The sequence below is a fragment of the Pseudophryne corroboree genome, chromosome 8 (assembly GCF_028390025.1).
Source record: "Pseudophryne corroboree isolate aPseCor3 chromosome 8, aPseCor3.hap2, whole genome shotgun sequence".
Classification (NCBI taxonomy): domain Eukaryota; kingdom Metazoa; phylum Chordata; class Amphibia; order Anura; family Myobatrachidae; genus Pseudophryne; species Pseudophryne corroboree.
Genome location: NC_086451.1, coordinates 5,545,155 through 5,564,719, shown reverse-complemented (window position 1 = coordinate 5,564,719; position 19,565 = coordinate 5,545,155). Strand labels below are relative to the sequence as shown.

General features: G+C 48.7%; 1 protein-coding gene across 1 annotated transcript in view; it reads right to left on the bottom strand.

Annotated features, from left to right (window-relative positions):
* Positions 1-17,026, bottom strand: part of ADAMTSL2 (ADAMTS like 2) — a 414,165-nt gene extending 397,139 nt beyond the window's left edge. The window contains exon 1 of the mRNA XM_063935800.1: positions 16,829-17,026. The gene's annotated coding sequence lies outside the window, so the exon portion shown is untranslated. The remainder of the gene's footprint in view (positions 1-16,828) is intronic.
* Between the last annotated feature and the right edge of the window lie 2,539 nt (positions 17,027-19,565).

Genomic DNA, 19,565 nt, shown 5'->3' with positions numbered 1-19,565 from the left:
GGCGGCGCGGCTCTGGGACCGAGCTCCGAGGCTGGGCCTGTGTTCGGTCCCTCTGGAGCTAATGGTGTCCAGTAGCCTAAGAAGCCCAATCCACTCTGCACGCAGGTGAGTTCGCTTCTTCTCCCCTTAGTCCCTCGATGCAGTGAGCCTGTTGCCAGCAGGTCTCACTGAAAATAAAAAACCTAAAACTAAACTTTCACTAAGAAGCTCAGGAGAGCCCCTAGTGTGCACCCTTCTCGTTCGGGCACAGAGATCTAACTGAGGCTTGGAGGAGGGTCATAGGGGGAGGAGCCAGTGCACACCAGGTAGTCCTAAAGCTTTACTTTTGTGCCCAGTCTCCTGCGGAGCCGCTATTCCCCATGGTCCTTACGGAGTTCCCAGCATCCACTAGGACGTCAGAGAAAGGGGTGTGCACTGGTGCCTCCCTCTATGCCCCTCCTCCAAACCCCAGTTATAGGAACTGTGCCCAGGGAGACGGACAAATTTCGAGGAAAGTATTTATTGTTAAACTAAGGTGATATTCATACCAGAACCGCCCCCCCCTGCAAACACGCCGCACAATGTGGCATTCAATAGAACCCAAGCCAACGGCATGAACCAATGTCAGCAACAGGCTGATTATAAACTTAACACAACATGCGTGTAACCAGAATTAACAACTGCAGATACAGTCCGCACTGGGACGGGCGCCCAGCATCCTCTACGGACTAAGAGAAAAGGATTTACCGGTAGGTATTAAAATCCTATTTTCTCATACGTCCTAGAGGATGCTGGGGACACCAAAAGAACCGTGGGCTTATACCAAAGCTCTAGAACGGGCGGGAGAGTGCGGATGACTCTGCAGCACCCATCGACCAAACTTGAGGTCATCATCGGCCAGGGTATCAAACTTGTAAAACTTCGCAAAAGTGTACGAACCCGACCAAGTAGCAGCTCAGCAAAGTTGCAATGCCGAGACCCCTCGGGCAGCCGCCTAAGAAGAGCCCACCTTTCTAGTAGAATGGGCTTTCACTGAATCCGGTAATGGCAATCCGGCTGTGGAATGAGCATGCTGAATCGTGTTACAGATCCAGCGTGCAATGGTCTGTTTGGAAGCAGGACACCCAATCTTGTTGGGAGCATACAGGACAAATAGAGCTTCGGTTTTCCTAACCTGAGCCGTTATGGCGACATAGATTTTCAGAGCTCTGACCACATCCAAAGATTTTGACTCAACGGAAGAGGCAGTAGCCACAGGCACCACAATAGGTTGGTTCATGTGGAAAGATGAAACCACCTTCGGCAGAGATTGTTGACGAGTCCTCAACTCTGCTGTATCTTCATGAAAGATTAAATAAGGGCTCTTGTGGGACAAGGCCGCTAACTCAGACACCCGCCTTGCGGACGTCAAAACCAACAGGATGACCACTTTCCAAGTGAGAAACTTCAACTTCACCGTCTGTAAAGGCTCAAACCAAGGAGATTGAAGGGACTGCAACACCACGTTAAGATCCCAAGGTGTCACAGGGGGCACAAATGGAGGTTGGATGTGCAACACACCCTTCACGAAAGTTTGAACTTCTGGAAGGGAGGCCAATTGTTTTTGAAAGAAAACCAATAAGGCTGGAATTTGAACCTTAATTGAGCCCAACTTTAGGCCCGCCTCTACACCTGTTTGTAGACAATGGAGAAAACGTCCTAGCTGAAACTCTTCTGCAGGAGCCTTCTTGGATTCACACCAAGACACATACTTCCTCCAAATGCGGTGGTAATGTTTGGACGTTACTCCCTTCCTGGCCTGAAGAAGTGTGGGAATGACTTCACTGGGAATACCCTTCCGTGCTAGGATCTGGCGTTCAACCGCCATGCCGTCAAACGTAGCCGCGGTAAGTCTTGGTATACGCACGGCCCCTGCTGTAACAGGTCCTCGCGTAGAGGAAGAGGCCAGGGATCTCCTATGAGTAATTCCTGAAGATCTGGATACCAAGTCCCCCTTGGCCAGTCTGGGACAATGAGGATCACTTGAACCTTTGTTCTTCTTATGATCTTTAGAACTTTTGGAATGAGAGGAAGTGGAGGGTACATATAACCGACGGAAACACCCGTGGTGTCACCAGTGCATCCACTGCTATTGCTTGAGGGTCCCTGGACCTGGAACAATATCTCTGCAGCTTTTTGTTGAGGCGCGTCGCCATCATGTCTATGTGAGGAATTCCCCAACGACTTGTCACTTCTGTGAAGACCTCTTGATGGAGGCTCCATTCTCCTGGATGGAGATCGTGTCTGCTGAGGAAGTCTGCTTCCCAGTTGTCCACTCCTGGAATGAAGATCGCTGACAGCGCTCTTGTATGCTTCTCTGCCCAGCGGAGAACCTTTGTGACTTCTGCCATCGCCGCTCTGCTTTTTGTTCCGCCCTGGAGGTTTATGTACGCTACTGCTGTCACATTGTCCGATTGGATCAGCATGGGCAGATTGCGAAGTAGATGTTCCGCCTGCACAAGGCTGTTGTAAATGGCTCTTAACTCCAGAACGTTTATGTGGAGATAAGTTTCCTGGCTTGACCATCTTCCTTGGTAGATTACCCCTCGCGTGACTGCACCCCATCCTCGGAGACTTGCATCCGTGGTTATTAGGCTTCAGTCCTAGATCCCGAACCTGCGTCCCTCCAGGAGGTGAGAGCTGTGCAGCCACCACAGAAGTGATATTCTGGACTTTGAAGACAGGACTATCTTCCGATGCATGTGCAGGTGGGATCCGGACCACTTGTCCAAAAGGTCCCACTGAAATACTCTGGCATGGAATCTGCCAAACTGAATGGACTCGTAGGTCGCCACCATCTTTCCCAGCAACCGAGTGCACTGATGGATTGACACTCTTGGTGGTTTCAGAATTTGTTTGACCAGGCTCTGAAGTTCCTGAGCCTTTTCCACCGGAAGAAACATTTTCTGTAGTTCTGTGTCCAGTATCATCCCTAAAAATGACAACCTCGTTGCCGGAATCAACTGTGATTTTGGCAAGTTCAGGAGCCAACCGTGTCGCTGAAGAACTGTCAGGGACAGGGCAACATTTTTCACCAACTGGTCCCTGGATCTCGCCTTTATCAGGAGATCATCCAAGTACGGGATAATTGTGACTCCTTGCTTGCGAAGGAGAACCATCATTTCCGCCATTACTTTGGTCTGTCCACGGCTCCGAGGATTTTCACCAAATGGCAACGCCTGAAATTGGTAATGACAATTCTGAATTGCAAACCTCAGGTAAGCCTGATGTGGAGGATAAATGGGAACATGTAAGTAGGCATCTTTTATGTCCACCGAGACCATAAAATCCCCTTCCTCCAGACTGGAGATCACTGCACGGAGAGACTCCATTTTGAATTTGAATTTTTTTAGGTAGAAATTGAGGGATTTCAGGTTCAGGATGGGCCTGACCGAGCCATCCGGCTTCGGAACCACAAATAGACTTGAATAAAAGCCTTCTCCCTGTTGTGACTGGGGAACCCTGACGATAACCTGATTTTGACACAACTTTTGTATGGCGTTGCAAATTACCTCCCTGTCCGGAAGAGAAATTGGCAAGGCCGATTTGAAAAATCGGCGAGGGGGGACGTCTTGAAACTCCAGTTTGTACCCTTGGGATATTATTTGTAAAACACATGGGTCCAGGTCCGAACGAACCCAGAACTGACTGAAGAGTTTGAGACGTGCCCCCACCGGTGCGGACTCCCGCAGAGGAGCCTCAGCGTCATGCGCTGGATTTGGCAGAAGTCGGGGAGGACTTCTGCTCCTGGGAACCCGCCACGGCTGGTGATCTTTTACCCTTTCCCCTTCCTCTAGCAGCAAGGAAGGCAGAACCTCGCCCTTTCTTGTATTTATTGGGCCGAAAGGACTGCATTTGATAGTGGTGCATCTTCTTTTGTTGCGAAGGCACATAAGGCAAAAATGATGACTTACCCGCGGTAACCGTAGATACCAAATCAGCGAAGCCGTCAGCAAATAAGACACCACCTTTGTATGGTAGGGATTCCATTGTTTTCTTAGAGTCAGTATCAGCATTCCACTGATGAATCCATAAAGCTCACCTAGCTGAGACTGCCATGGCATTGGCCTTTGATCCCAAAAGGCCAATATCCCTTGCAGCTTCCTTTAGGTAAACTGCCGCGTCCTTGATATAACCCAGCGTCAAGAGGATGTTATCCCTATCCAGGGTATTTATGTCAGATGACAAGTTATCTGCCCACTTTTCAATAGCACTACTCACCCACGCAGAGGCAATGACCGGTCTGAGTAGTGTACCTGTGGTCGTATAAATGGATTTTAACGTCGCTTCCTGCTTACGATCTGCAGGGTCTTTAAGGGCTGCCGTGTCAGGTGACGGAAGAGCCACCTTTTTAGACAACCGCGATAGGGCCTTGTCCACAATGGGGGGTAACTCCCACTTTTCCCTATCCCCAGTGGGAAACGGATAAACTACCAGAATCCTTTAGGGAATCTGAAATTTCCTGTCAGGACTCTCACAGACTTTATCAAATAAAGTATTCAGTTCATGAGAGGGAGGAAACGTTATCTCAGGTTTCTTCTCCTTATACATACAGACCCTTTTATATGGAACACCAGGGTCCTCAGTGATATGCAATACCTCTTTAATAGCCACAATCATGTACTGAATGCTCTTTGTCAATTTAGGATCTAATCTGGAATCACTATAGTCGACACTGGAATCAGTGTCCGTGTCGGTATCAGTGTCTGCCAACTGGGTAAACGTACGTTTCTGTGACCCCGAGGGGACCTGAACTTGTAATAACATATCTTCCACATATCTTCCACAGATTTCTTCCATGCTTGGGTCTGAGACTCAGACTTGTCCAATCTATTACTAATACTAGCTACATTAGCATTCAAAGCATTCAATACATTTACCCAATCAGGAGTCGGCGGTGCCGACATGGTCACCCCCACCGCCTTTTTTGTCTCTAATACAGTCTCCTCCTGTGAAGAGCACTCAGCCTCAGACATGCCGACACACGTGTAATACACCCCTACAGACACACTGGGCTTATAGGGGACAGACCCACAGAGAAGCCTGTCAGAGAGACACAGAGGGAATTTGCCAGCTCGCACCCCAGCGCCAAATCAATGGGTCAGAAGCGTTAACTAAAATGCCCCAGAACTGTAGCGCTTTTTATATTATATAATATTGCATCAAACAACCTGCCCCCCCCCCCCCCCCCCCCCCGTTTTGCACCCTGATACTTGTTCAGCAGTGTGAGGAAGGACCAGCGTCTCTGCAGCCAGCATAGAGGAAATGGCGCCGAGCGAGCTGTGGTAACGAAGCTCCGCCCCCTTAATGGCGTGTTTCCGTCCCGCTCTTTTATAATATGGATTATACTGGCGGGGGTTAGGACCGTGTCTTACACCAATGTCCCCTCTTGCCAGACTTTTGCTGAGGTATTTTAAGTTGCACCCCCCCAATCCCACCCCGCGCCCTGCTCCCTGAAGTGCTGTGTGTGTGAGCGGGAGCTTGGCGCGCAGCGTCCGTCCGCTGCGCGGTACCTCAGGAAAATGCCGTCACTGAAGTCATCTTTCTTCTTCTACTCACCTGTCTTCTGGCTCTGTAAGGGGGTGACGGCCGGCTGCGGGAGCGAGCATCTTAGCGTACCCAGCGATCAAACCCTCAGGAGCTAATGGTGTCCTGTAGCCAGAAGCAGAGCCCTTGAACTCACTGGAAGTTGGTCATACTTCGCTCCCCTAAGTCCCACGAAGCAGGGAGACTGTTGCCAGCAGCCTCCCTGAACATAAAAAACCTAACAAAAAAGTATTTTCAGAGAAACTCAGTAGAGCTCCCCTGTAGTGCGTCCAGTCTCACTGGGCACAATTCTAAAACTGGGGTCTGGAGGAGGGGCATAGAGGGAGGAGCCAGTGCACACCCCTTTTTCAAAGTCTTAATGTGCCCATGTCTCCTGCGGATCCCGTCTATACCCCATGGTTCTTTTGGTGTCCCCAGCATCCTCTAGGACGTATGAGAAATCCCTGAATAACATGACAGCAGGACCACATATAAGGTAATGACACCCTGGCATCCTCTCCAGCAGAGAGGCCACAGTGTGTGGAGTCTACTTAGGAGTTACAAGATAAAAGCCGTAGTTGCAGGAATTAATGGAAGACCGGGTAGGAAGGAAGAGAGATTCCTGCAGGTGCTGAAACACGGGAAATCCCAGAACGTTCACACATTCGCTGAGAAACTCGCAACTCTGACCGGCAGGAAACAACAAAAGGGGAAAAACACAGCAACAACTCTGATTACTATACACAGCAACAGCAACAACAACAACTCTGATTACTATACACAGCAACAACTCTGATTACTATACACAGCAACAACTCTGATTACTATACACAGCAACGACGCTGATTACTATACACAGCAACGACGCTGATTATTATACACAGCAACAACTCTGATTACTATACACAGCAACAGCAACAACGCTGATTATTATACACAGCAACAGCAGCAACAACTCTGATTACTATACACAGCAACAACTCTGATTACTATACACAGCAACAACTCTGATTACTATACACAGCAATAGCAACGACGCTGATTACTATACACAGCAACAACTCTGATTACTATACACAGCAACGACGCTGATTATTATACACAGCAACAACTCTGATTACTATACACAGCAACAGCAACAACGCTGATTATTATACACAGCAACAGCAGCAACAACTCTGATTACTATACACAGCAACAACTCTGATTACTATACACAGCAACAACTCTGATTACTATACACAGCAACAACTCTGATTACTATACACAGCAACAACTCTGATTACTATACACAGCAACAACTCTGATTACTATACACAGCAACGACGCTGATTACTATACATAGCAACAACTCTGATTACTATACACAGCAACAACTCTGATTACTATACACAGCAACAGCAACAACTCTGATTACTATTCACAGCAACGACGCCGATTACTATACACAGCAACAACTCTGATTACTATACACAGCAACAACTCTGATTACTATACACAGCAACGACGCTGAGTACTATACACAGCAACAACTCTGATTACTATACACAGCAACAACTCTGATTACTATACACAGCAACGACGCTGAGTACTATTCACAGCAACGACGCTGAGTACTATACACAGCAACAGCAACAACTCTGATTACTATACACAGCAACGACGCTGAGTACTATTCACAGCAACGACGCTGAGTACTATACACAGCAACAACTCTGATTACTATACACAGCAACGACGCTGAGTACTATACACAGCAACAGCAACAACGCTGATTATTATACACAGCAACAACTCTGATTACTATACACAGTAACGACGCTGAGTACTATTCACAGCAACGACGCTGAGTACTATACACAGCAACAACTCTGATTACTATACACAGCAACGACGCTGAGTACTATACACAGCAACGACGCTGAGTACTATACACAGCAACAACTCTGATTACTATACACAGCAACGACGCTGAGTACTATTCACAGCAACGACGCTGAGTACTATACACAGCAACAGCAACGACTCTGATTAATATACACAGCAACGACGCTGAGTACGATACACAGCAACAACTCTGATTACTATACACAGCAACGACGCTGAGTACTATACACAGCAACGACGCTGAGTACTATACACAGCAACAACTCTGATTACTATACACAGCAACGACGCTGAGTACTATTCACAGCAACGACGCTGAGTACTATACACAGCAACAGCAATGACTCTGATTACTATACACAGCAACGACGCTGAGTACTATACACAGCAACAACTCTGATTACTATACACAGCAACGCCGCTGATTACTATACACAGCAACAACTCTGATTACTATACACAGCAACAACTCTGACTACTATACACAGCAACGACTCTGATTACTATACACAGCAACAGCAACAACTCTGATTTCTCTGACGTCCTAGTGGATGCTGGGAACTCCGAAAGGACCATGGGGAATAGCGGCTCCGCAGGAGACTGGGCACAAAAGTAAAAGCTTTAGGACTACCTGGCGTGCACTGGCTCCTCCCCCTATGACCCTCCTCCAAGCCTCAGTTAGATTTTTGTGCCCGAACGAGAAGGGTGCACACTAGGTGGCTCTCCTGAGCTGCTTAGTGAAAAAGTTTAAGTATAGGTTTTTTATTTTCAGTGAATCCTGCTGGCAACAGGTTCACTGCACCGAGGGACTAAGGGGAGAAGAAGCGAACTCACCTGCGTGCAGAGTGGATTGGGCTTCTTAGGCTACTGGACATTAGCTCCAGAGGGACGATCACAAGCCCAGCCATGGATGGGTCCCAGAGCCGCGCCGCCGGCCCCCTTACAGAGCCAGAAGACAGAAGAGGTCCGGGAAATCGGCGGCAGAAGACGTCCTGTCTTCAATAAGGTAGCGCACAGCACCGCAGCTGTGCGCCATTGCTCTCAGCACACTTCACACTCCGGTCACTGAGGGTGCAGGGCGCTGGGGGGGGGGGCGCCCTGAGACGCAATAAAAACACCTTAGATGGCAAAAAATACATCACATATAGCTCCTGGGCTATATGGATGCATTTAACCCCTGCCAGTTTTTCCTTAAAAAAGCGGGAGAAAGGCCGCCGAGAAGGGGGCGGAGCCTATCTCCTCAGCACACGGGCGCCATTTTCCCTCACAGCTCCGTTGGAGGGAAGCTCCCTGGCTCTCCCCTGCAGTCCTGCACTACAGAAACAGGGTAAAACAAGAGAGGGGGGGGGCACTAATTTGGCAGATAAATCAATACAGCAGCTATATAAGGGAAAAACACTTATATAAGGTTATCCCTGTATATATATATATATGGCGCAGTTTTAATACTAACAGCAGCTATAAAGGGAAAAGCACATTTTATAGTGGTATTCCTGTCTATATATAGCGCTCTGGTGTGTGCTGGCAAACTCTCCCTCTGTCTCCCCAAAGGGCTAGTGGGGTCCTGTCCTCTATCAGAGCATTCCCTGTGTGTGTGCTGTGTGTCGGTACGTTGTGTCGACATGTATGAGGAGGAAAATGGTATGGAGGCGGAGCAATTGCCTGTAATAGTGATGTCACCCCCTAGGGAGTCGACACCTGACTGGATGGTCTTATGGAAGGAATTACGTGATAGCGTCAGCACTTTACAAAAGACTGTTGACGACATGAGACAGCCGGCAAATCAGTTATTACCTGTACAGGCGTCTCAAACACCGTCAGGGGCTCTAAAGCGCCCGTTACCTCAGATGGTCGACACAGACCCAGACACGGACACTGACTCCAGTGTCGACGGTGAGGAAACAAACGTATTTTCCAGTAGGGCCACACGTTACATGATCACGGCAATGAAGGAGGTTTTGAACATTTCTGATACTACAAGTACCACAAAAAAGGGTATTATGTGGGGTGTGAAAAAAACTACCCGTAGTTTTTCCAGAATCAGATGAATTAAATGAGGTGTGTGATGAAGCGTGGGTTTCCCCCGATAAAAAACTGCTAATTTCTACAAAATGATTGGCATTATACCCTTTCCCGCCAGAGGTTAGGGCGCGTTGGGAAACACCCCCTAGGGTAGATAAGGCGCTCACACGCTTATCAAAACAAGTGGCGTTACCGTCTCCTGATACGGCCGCCCTCAAGGAACCAGCTGATAGGAAGCTGGAAAATATCCTAAAAAGTATATACACACATACTGGTATTATACTGCGACCAGCAATCGCCTCAGCCTGGATGTGCAGTGCTGGGGTGGCTTGGTCGGATTCCCTGACTGAAAATATTGATAAAACGGCATATGGAAGTATTGCCGTATAAAGGGGAGGAGTTATTTGGGGTCGGTCTATCGGACCTGGTGGCCACGGCAACGGCTGGGAAATCCACCTTTTTACCCCAGGTCACCTCTCAGCAGAAAAAGACACCGTCTTTTCAGGCTCAGTCCTTTCGTCCCCATAAGGGCAAGCGGGCAAAAGGCCACTCATATCTGCCCCGGGGCAGAGGAAGGGGAAAAAGACTGCAGCAGGCAGCCTCTTCCCAGGAACAGAAGCCCTCCCGCGCTTCTGCCAAGTCCTCAGCATGACGCTGGGGCCTTACAAGCGGACTCAGGCACGGTGGGGGCCCGTCTCAAGAATTTCAGCGCGCAGTGGGCTCACTCGCAAGTGGACCCCTGGATCTTGCAGGTAGTATCTCAGGGGTACAAATTGGAATTCGAGACGTCTCCCCCTCGCCGGTTCCTGAAGTCTGCTTTACCAACGTCTCCCTCCGACAGGGAGGCGGTATTGGAAGCCATTCACAAGCTGTATTCCCAGCAGGTGATAATCAAGGTACCCCTCCTACAACAGGGAAAGGGGTATTATTCCACGCTGTTTGTGGTACCGAAGCCGGACGGCTCGGTGAGACCTATTTTAAATCTGAAATCCTTGAACACTTACATACAAAGGTTCAAATTCAAGATGGAGTCACTCAGAGCAGTGATAGCGAACCTGGAAGAAGGGGACTATATGGTGTCTCTGGACATCAAGGATGCTTACCTCCATGTCCCAATTTGCCCTTCTCACCAAGGGTACCTCCGGTTTGTGGTACAGAACTGTCACTATCAGTTTCAGACGCTGCCGTTTGGATTGTCCACGGCACCCCGGGTCTTTACCAAGGTAATGGCCGAAATGATGATTCTTCTTCGAAGAAAAGGCGTCTTAATTATCCCTTACTTGGACGTTCTCCTGATAAGGGCAAGGTCCAGGGAACAGTTAGAGGTCGGAGTAGCACTATCTCAAGTAGTACTACGACAGCACGAGTGGATTCTAAATATTCCAAAATCGCAGCTGATTCCGACGACACGTCTGCTGTTCCTAGGGATGATTCTGGACACAGTCCAGAAAAAGGTGTTTCTCCCGGAGGAGAAAGCCAGGGAGTTATCCGAGCTAGTCAGGAACCTCCTAAAACCAGGCCAAGTGTCAGTGCATCAATGCACAAGGGTCCTGGGAAAAATGGTGGCTTCTTACGAAGCGACTCCATTCGACAGATTCCACGCAAGAACTTTTCAGTGGGATCTGCTGGACAAATGGTCCGGATCGCATCTTCAGATGCATCAGCGGATAACCCTGTCTCCAAGGACAAGGGTGTCTCTCCTGTGGTGGTTGCAGAGTGCTCATCTTCTAGAGGGCCGCAGATTCGGCATTCAGGACTGGGTCCTGGTGACCACGGATGCCAGCCTGAGAGGCTGGGGAGCAGTCACACAGGGAAGAAATTTCCAGGGCTTGTGGTCAAGCATGGAAACGTCATTTCACATAAATATCCTGGAACTAAGGGCCATTTACAATGCCCTAAGTCAAGCAAGGCCTCTGCTTCAGGGTTAGCCGGTGTTGATCCAGTCGGACAACATTACGGCAGTCGCCCACGTAAACAGACAGGGCGGCACAAGAAGCAGGAGGGCAATGACGGAAGTTGCAAGGATTCTTCGCTGGGCGGAAAATCATGTGATAGCACTGTCAGCAGTGTTCATTCCGGGAGTGGACAACTGGGAAGCAGACTTCCTCAGCAGACACGACCTCCACCCGGGGGAGTGGGGGCTTCACCCAGAAGTCTTCCACATGATTGTGAACCGTTGGGAAAAACCAAAGGAGGACATGATGGCGTCCCGCCTCAACAAAAAACTAGACAGATATTGCGCCAGGTCAAGGGACCCTCAGGCAATAGCTGTGGACGCTCTGGTAACACCGTGGGTGTACCAGTCAGTGTATGTGTTCCCTCCTCTGCCTCTCATACCCAAGGTACTGAGAATCATAAGAAGGAGAGGAGTAAGGACTATACTCGTGGCTCCGGATTGGCCAAGAAGGACTTGGTACCCGGAACTTCAAGAGATGCTCACGGAGGACCCGTGGCCTCTACCTCTAAGAAAGGATCTGCTCCAGCAGGGACTCTGTCTGTTCCAAGACTTACCGCGGCTGCGTTTGACGGCATGGCGGTTGAACGCCGGATCCTGAAGGAAAAAGGCATTCCGGATGAAGTCATCCCTACCCTGATCAAAGCCAGGAAGGATGTAACTGTGCAACATTATCACCGTATTTGGCGTAAATATGTTGCGTGGTGTGAGGCCAGGAAGGCCCCTACAGAGGAATTTCAACTGGGTCGTTTCCTGCATTTCCTGCAAACAGGACTGTCTATGGGCCTAAAATTAGGATCCATTAAGGTTCAAATTTCGGCCCTGTCGATTTTCTTCCAGAAAGAACTAGCTTCAGTTCCTGAAGTTCAGACGTTTGTCAAGGGGGTACTGCATATACAGCCTCCTTTTGTGCCTCCAGTGGCACCTTGGGATCTCAATGTAGTTTTGGGGTTCCTAAAATCACATTGGTTTGAACCACTCACCACTGTGGACTTAAAATATCTCACATGGAAAGTGGTAATGCTGTTAGCCCTGGCTTCAGCCAGGCGTGTCTCAGAATTGGCGGCTTTATCCTATAAAAGCCCTTACCTAATTTTTCATACGGACAGGGCAGAATTGAGGACTCGTCCTCAATTTCTCCCTAAGGTGGTTTCAGCGTTTCACTTAAACCAGCCTATTGTGGTACCTGCGGCTACTAGGGACTTGGAGGATTCCAAGTTGCTGGACGTAGTCAGGGCCCTGAAAATATATGTTTCCAGGACGGCTGGAGTCAGAAAATCTGACTCGCTGTTTATCCTGTATGCACCCAACAAGCTGGGTGCTCCTGCTTCAAAGCAGACTATTGCTCGTTGGATTTGTAGTACAATTCAGCTTGCACATTCTGTGGCAGGCCTGCCACAGCCAAAATCTGTAAAAGCCCATTCCACAAGGAAAGTGGGCTCTTCTTGGGCGGCTGCCCGAGGGGTCTCGGCTTTACAACTTTGCCGAGCAGCTACTTGGTCAGGGGCAAACACGTTTGCTAAATTCTACAAATTTGATACCCTGGCTGAGGAGGACCTGGAGTTCTCTCATTCGGTGCTGCAGAGTCATCCGCACTCTCCCGCCCGTTTGGGAGCTTTGGTATAATCCCCATGGTCCTTTCGGAGTTCCCAGCATCCACTAGGACGTCAGAGAAAATAAGAATTTACTTACCGATAATTCTATTTCTCATAGTCCGTAGTGGATGCTGGGCGCCCATCCCAAGTGCGGATTGTCAGCAATACTTGTACATAGTTATTGTTACAAAAATCGGGTTATTATTGTTGTGAGCCATCTTTTCAGAGGCTCCTCTGTTATCATGCTGTTAACTGGGTTCAGATCACAAGTTGTACGGTGTGATTGGTGTGGCTGGTATGAGTCTTACCCGGGATTCAAAATCCATCCTTATTGTGTACGCTCGTCCGGGCACAGTATCCTAACTGAGGCTTGGAGGAGGGTCATAGGGGGAGGAGCCAGTGCACACCAGGTAGTCCTAAAGCTTTTACTTTTGTGCCTAGTCTCCTGCGGAGCCGCTATTCCCCATGGTCCTTTCGGAGTTCCCAGCATCCACTACGGACTATGAGAAATAGAATTATCGGTAAGTAAATTCTTATTTACTATACACAGCAACAGCAACGACGCTGATTACTATACACAGCAACAACTCTGATTACTATACACAGCAACAACTCTGATTACTATACACAGCAACGACGCTGATTACTATACATAGCAACAACTCTGATTACTATACACAGCAACAACTCTGATTACTATACACAGCAACAGCAAAAACGCTGATTATTATACACAGCAACAGCAACAACTCTGATTACTATACACAGCAACGACGCTGATTACTATACACAGCAACAACTCTGATTACTATACACAGCAACAGCAACAACTCTGATTACTATACACAGCAGCAACAACTCTGATTACTATTCACAGCAACGATGCCGATTACTATACACAGCAACAACTCTGATTACTATACACAGCAACGACGCTGAGTACTATACACAGCAACAACTCTAATTACTATACACAGCAACAACTCTGATTACTATACACAGCAACGACGCTGTGTACTATTCACAGCAACGACGCTGAGTACTATACACAGCAACAGCAACAACTCTGATTATTATACACAGCAACGACGCTGAGTACTATTCACAGCAACGACGCTGAGTACTATACACAGCAACAGCAACAACTCTGATTACTATACACAGCAACGACGCTGAGTACTATACACAGCAACAGCAACGACGCTGATTATTATACACAGCAACAACTCTGATTACTATACACAGCAACGACGCTGAGTACTATTCACAGCAACGACGCTGAGTACTATACACAGCAACAACTCTGATTACTATACACAGCAACGACGCTGAGTACTATACACAGCAACGACGCTGAGTACTATACACAGCAACAACTCTGATTACTATACACAGCAACGACGCTGAGTACTATTCACAGCAACGACGCTGAGTACTATACACAGCAACAGCAACGACTCTGATTACTATACACAGCAACGACGCTGAGTACTATACACAGCAACAACTTTGATTACTATACACAGCAACGACGCTGAGTACTATTCACAGCAACGACGCTGAGTACTATACACAGCAACAGCAACGACTCTGATTACTATACACAGCAACGACGCTGAGTACTATACACAGCAACAACTCTGATTACTATACACAGCAACAGCAACGACGCTGATTACTATACACAGCAACAACTCTGATTACTATACACAGCAACAACTCTGATTACTATACACAGCAACGACGCTGATTACTATACACAGCAACAACTCTGATTACTATACACAGCAACAACTCTGACTACTATACACAGCAACGACTCTGATTACTACACACAGCGACTCTGATTACTATACACAGCAACGCTGATTACTATACACAACAACTCTGATTACTATACACAGCAACAACTCTGACTACTATACACAGCAACAACTCTGATTAATATACACAGCAACAACTCTGACTACTATACACAGCAACGACTCTGATTACTATACACAGCGACTCTGATTACTATACACAGTAACAACTCTGATTACTATACACAGCAACAACTCTGATTACTATACACAGCAACAACTCTGATTACTATACACAGCAACAACTCTGACTACTATACACAGCAACAACTCTGATTACTATACACAGCAACAACTCTGATTACTATACACAGCAACAACTCTGACTACTATACACAGCAACAACTCTGACTACTATACACAGCAACAACTCTGATTACTATACACAGCAACAACTCTGACTACTATACACAACAACAACTCTGATTACTATACACAGCAACAACTCTGATTACTATACACAGCAACAACTCTGACTACTATACACAGCAACAACTCTGACTACTATACACAGCAACAACTCTGACTACTATAAACAGCAACAACTCTGATTAGTATACACAGCAACAACTCTGATTAGTATACACAGCAACAACTCTGATTACTATACACAGCAACAACTCTGATTACTATACACAGCAACAACTCTGACTACTATACACAGCAACAACTTTGATTACTATACACAGCAACTACTCTGATTACTATACACAGCAACTCTGATTACTATACACAACAACTCTGATTACTATACACAGCAACTACTCTGATTACTATACACAGCAACAACTCTGATTACTATACACAGCAACAACTCTGATTACTATACACAGCAACAACTCTGATTACTATACACAGCAACAACTCTGACTACTATACACAGCAACAACTCTGATTACTATACACAGCAACAACTCTGATTACTATACACAGCAACATCTCTGACTACTATACACAGCAACAACTCTGACTACTATACACAGCAACAACTCTGATTACTATACACAGCAACAACTCTGACTACTATACACAGCAACAACTCTGATTACTATACACAGCAACAACTCTGATTACTATACACAGCAACAACTCTGACTACTATACACAGCAACAACTCTGATTACTATACACAGCAACAACTCTGATTACTATACACAGCAACAACTCTGACTACTATACACAGCAACAACTCTGACTACTATACACAGCAACAACTCTGACTACTATAAACAGCAACAACTCTGATTAGTATACACAGCAACAACTCTGATTAGTATACACAGCAACAACTCTGATTACTATACACAGCAACAACTCTGATTACTATACACAGCAACAACTCTGACTACTATACACAGCAACAACTTTGATTACTATACACAGCAACTACTCTGATTACTATACACAGCAACTCTGATTACTATACACAACAACTCTGATTACTATACACAGCAACAGCAACAACTCTGACTACTATACACAGCAACAACTCTGATTACTATACACAGCAACTACTCTGATTACTATACACAGCAACAACTCTGATTACTATACACAGCAACAGCTCTGATTTGTTTATGTTCAGCACATGGGAATACATAATGAATACACATAATGAAACCGCTTCAGGACATCATTAACCGTCAGTTCTGTACGCTAATAAGTGTACCCACGCCACGCATACATGTCCACGCGGATAGTGAAACTTATAGCCCAGGCCCTGGCCCCGGGGGCCCCTGAACTTCAGCCACCCTGGTTACTATACACAGCAACACACCACCACAGGGCGCCTCAGTAGTGTACAGTACAGCAAGCTGCGGCTATCTCTGGTAATTGTGCAAATACTAAAACCAGCATACATAAAGCTGCCATGGTGTGCTGGGACTTGTAGTTCTTTCTACACCCATGTTATGCCTCATGTAATCTATAATGGACTAATGCTATTATTATAGCTGTAGACTCACATCACGTGACGGCGTTATGGCGTTTTCACACGCAGCCTGGCCGCACTCTGCGCCGTCTCTCCCCCGCGGGATAAGGGCATCACTTACCCCACCACGCCCACCGCCGCCGGCTCCACCCCCAGCAGCAGCCTCCCAGTCAGTGACATTCCCGCCTCTCTCGCGCGGGTTCAGGCCATTATTCGCCCCGTCCCTATTGCTCTGACGTCCCCGGCTCCGCCCCCTAGCAGCAGCAGCCCGCTGAGTGACATTCCCGCCTCTCCCGCGCGGGGTCAGAACATTACTCGCCCCGCCCCCCTTGCTCTGACGGCTGCCGGCCCCGCCCCCAGTAGCCTCTGCCCACAGAGTGACATTCCCGCCTCTCTGGACTTCCCTCACCCCGCCCCCATTGCTCAGTGTGCCGCTGGCTCGCTTAAAGTTGATGCGGACGCAGGAAGGAGGAGCCGCCGCCATCTTGTGTTTCACACTCGTTCGTTCGCCATTTGGGGCCATGGGTCCTGGGAGCTACTAGCAAGGTTGGTGAAGTCATTTTTAATTACAATTTTTAGTGTTATATGACATGAGCCCTAGCAGCTCGGCCATTCTGCTACTTACTGACATGGCAGCCATGGTAACTGCTGCAATGCCTGCACCGTGTCTGTGACTGGCAGCTATTGGCAGTATATTGGTATTATGTTTAGCTTGTACAACGTAGGTCTTTTAGTTTCACATGTAATACAAATTGGCACATGCAGTAGTACGTCCCCCACAGAGAGCATGCTGGGTAATGGAGGCCTGTATTCTGGGAACAGGCTGGCGTGGAGGCGCAGTGATGGGCGACACAGTATTGGCACATGCAGCAGAACATCCCCCGCGGAGAGTATGCTGGGTAATGGAGGCCTGTATTCTGGGAACAGGCTGGCGTGAAGGCGAAGTGATGGGCGTCACAGTATTGGCACATGCAGCAGGACATCCCCCGTGGAGAGCATGCTGGGAAATGGAGCCCTGTATTCTGGGAACAGGCTGGCGTGGAGGCGCAGTGATGGGCGTCACAGTATTGGCACATGCAGCAGGACATCCCCCGTGGAGAGCATGCTGGGTAATGGAGGCCTGTATTCTGGGAACAGGCTGGCGTGGAGGCGCAGTGATGGGCGTCACAGTATTAGCACATGCAGCAGAACATCCCTCGCTGAGAGAATGCTGGGTAATGGAGGTTTGTAGTCTGGGAACAGGCTGGCATGGAGGCGCAGTGATGGGCGTCACAGTATTGGCACATGCAGCAGAACATCCCCCGCGAAGAGCATGCTGGGAAATGGAGCCCTGTAGTCTGGGAACAGGCTGGTGTGGAGGCGCAGTGATGGGCGTCACAGTATTGGCACATGCAGCATAACATCCCCCGCGTAGAACATGCTGGGTAATGGAGGCCTGTATTCTGGGAACAGGCTGGTGTGGAGGCGCAGTGATGGGCGTCACAGTATTGGCACATGCAGCAGGACGTCCCCGGGGAGAGTATGCTGGGTAATGGAGGCCTGTAGTCTGGGAACAGGCTGGCGTGGAGGCGCAGTGATGGGCGTCACAGTATTGGCACATGCAGCAGAACATCCCTCGCTGAGAGAATGCTGGGTAATGGAGGTTTGTAGTCTGGGAACAGGCTGGCATGGAGGCGCAGTGATGAGCATCGTCACAGTATTGGCACATGCAGCAGGATGTCCCCCGCGGAGAGCATGCTGGGAAATGGAGCCCTGTAGTCTGGGAACAGGCTGGTGTGGAGGCGCAGTGATAGGCGTCACAGTATTGGCACATGCAGCAGAACATCCCCCGCGGAGAGCATGCTGGGTAATGGAGGCCTGTATTCTGGGAGCAGGCTGGTGTGGAGGCGCAGTGATGGGCGTCACAGTATTGGCACATGCAGCAGAACATCCCCCGCGGAGTGCATGCTGGGAAATGGAGCCCTGTAGTCTGGGAACAGGCTGGTGTGGAGGCGCAGTGATGGGCGTCACAGTATTGGCACATGCAGCAGAACATCCCCCGCGTAGAGCATGCTGGGTAATGGAGGCCTGTATTCTGGGAACAGGCTGGTGTGGAGGCGCAGTGATGGGCGTCACAGTATTGGCACATGCAGCAGGACGTCCCCGGGGAGAGTATGCTGGGTAATGGAGGCCTGTAGTCTGGGAACAGGCTGGCGTGGAGGCGCAGTGATGGGCGTCACAGTATTGGCACATGCAGCAGAACATCCCTCGCTGAGAGAATGCTGGGTAATGGAGGTTTGTAGTCTGGGAACAGGCTGGCATGGAGGCGCAGTGATGAGCATCGTCACAGTATTGGCACATGCAGCAGGATGTCCCCCGCGGAGAGCATGCTGGGAAATGGAGCCCTGTAGTCTGGGAACAGGCTGGTGTGGAGGCGCAGTGATAGGCGTCACAGTATTGGCACATGCAGCAGAACATCCCCCGCGGAGAGCATGCTGGGTAATGGAGGCCTGTATTCTGGGAGCAGGCTGGTGTGGAGGCGCAGTGATGGGCGTCACAGTATTGGCACATGCAGCAGAACATCCCCCGCGGAGTGCATGCTGGGAAATGGAGCCCTGTAGTCTGGGAACAGGCTGGTGTGGAGGCGCAGTGATGGGCGTCACAGTATTGGCACATGCAGCAGAACATCCCCCGCGTAGAGCATGCTGGGTAATGGAGGCCTGTATTCTGGGAACAGGCTGGTGTGGAGGCGCAGTGATGGGCGTCACAGTATTGGCACATGCAGCAGGACG